This window comes from Dipodomys spectabilis, unplaced genomic scaffold (genome assembly GCF_019054845.1).
Source record: "Dipodomys spectabilis isolate Male_0828 unplaced genomic scaffold, ASM1905484v1 ptg000483l, whole genome shotgun sequence".
NCBI classification, from domain to species: domain Eukaryota; kingdom Metazoa; phylum Chordata; class Mammalia; order Rodentia; family Heteromyidae; genus Dipodomys; species Dipodomys spectabilis.
In genome coordinates this window covers 3,946,069-3,948,145 of record NW_024871160.1, presented here as the reverse complement: position 1 = coordinate 3,948,145, position 2,077 = coordinate 3,946,069, and the positions used below count along the sequence as shown (strand labels likewise).

General features: G+C 31.2%; 1 pseudogene; it reads left to right on the top strand.

The window, feature by feature from the left end:
• Positions 1-1,067: 1,067 nt before the first annotated feature.
• On the top strand, positions 1,068-1,164 carry LOC122098660 (annotated as a pseudogene).
• Positions 1,165-2,077: the final 913 nt, after the last annotated feature.

The window sequence follows — 2,077 nt, the reverse complement described above, 5'->3', positions numbered from 1 at the left end:
ATAATCAACTAATTCTAGTAAGTTTCACTGTGTGAAATATAAAATCAGCACATATAAATATAAAATATATAACTATATATAATATAAGAAAAAGACACATGTTTTGCATTGTTCTGTTGTGGTTACAGTATCAAAGGCAACTCTGTTTTAAAGTATTATTCCATTATCTCTACCTCAGTGTTTGATAGAGTTGGAACTAAAGCTTTACCATTTGTAGATTTACAGCCTGGAGGCAAGAGAAAACACTCTGATTAAAACATTAGCAATTTAAGGCCCAATAACGAGGAGAAACTTCTGGACTTCTCCTGCAAGTATGTAAATATTTGGTGATAGAAATGCAATAGTGTAACTTCCTGCCTGGTAGGATGGTAGACAGGCCAGGACATTAAATAATCATGAATATGATCAATTTTTTCACCTTCTTGGCTTTAGTTACTTTTGAAATGTTAGATATAATTGTTTATTATATATTATATATTATAATAAACAATTATATTTTGATAAAATACCTTCTAGTCTGAACAGTTCTGACTGAACTGTTCATCTCTCTATGATCCCTTGTAACTAAGATTAGTTTTGTTCAAGTAAAACAATCTATGCTCTCAGGGTAAGATATTCTGATTGGTCTGTTCCTACATGGAAGAAGAGTAAAGGGTCAGGTACACATTTGTGCCAGTAAGACCTCATTTTGGAAAATGTCAGCTGCATAAGGTTAGAAGTAGCTCTTAACCAAGGCTTACTTTGAATCCATTAGCTCCACAAAACTAATTCAGTTGGATCAATAAGTACTTGAAAAAGCCATCACCTTTGAACCTAGCTATAAATTATTGAAAGTATGATCAAATTCCAAATGAAAAAGACTTAAAATTGTCATTGACAAAAAAAGTTTGCAAATGTGAGCATTTGGCTGAACAATATATTTTTTTCCACTGTTCCCAGAATTTTAGGGAAATAAGATCAGTAGCATTGTCAGAAACAATATAGTTTCCTTGTTACAAGTAGGCAACCAATGATATAAGTCTGTATAAAGATTGCATCATTAACTACTTAAATTTATAAGATACTACATGTTTCAGCAGCATGTATTCCCAAATTACAATACAGAGATTAACATGGCAATTGCACAAGGATGATATGAAAATTTGTGAAGTATTCCGTTCTTTTCATTCTTCAGATGCAAGAAATGAAAAACAGTTATTAAAAAGTTGATTACAAAATAACAAGTGTAACAACACACGTAATTAATATAATTAAATTTAGTTTGGCATCAGTGTATTAAATCTTCACATCATAAAGGCGTTTACATACCATAAACTTTACAAAACTTTTGAAATTAGACAACATTGTCATTTTATCCCAAAGAAAAATAATATTAGGACCTAGGTAAAAAAGGAATCTAAAACTCTCTATATGGAATACAATCTGAAAGGACACATTAATAAACCTATATATTATAAAATAATATAGAATTCAAATTATATCTAGGAGAGAATAAAATAAATTATGAACATTACACAAACATAGAATATTTTAAAATATTTTTTTTCAGACAAGCACCAGAAATACTTTAGTTTCTGTACTACTCATTTAAACAGATAAGTTAAAATTATTTCTGATTAAAATTTCACAAACTCTGCAGAAATCATTATACATGTATACAAAAATTCTTGAATACATGTGACATCCAATGCAGGCAATTCACTTGTAAGAATTCCACGGAATTCATGAATTTTTACAGTAAGTATTGGTGTTGCCGGACGCTGGTGGCTCAAACTATAAAAAGAATTTTGAGGTTTTACCAGGTGTAATAGACTCAGACAGTCTTACCACTGTAAAGGTCATGATAAGGTCTCTGAAAGAGACTATTCAAGTTCATAAAGGGCAGAAGATTGCCAAATACTTTTACTCTCATATCTAAACTTGCCTAATCCCACACTGACTCAAAACAGAAAAGGAGGGTTTGGAACCACAGATACTGTAGCCTGGGTTCAGGAAATTACAGATAAAAGGCCTTCCAAGGCCATTAAATCAATGGAAAACAAATGACAGGAGCTGACAGATCCTGTATAGCTGGAAA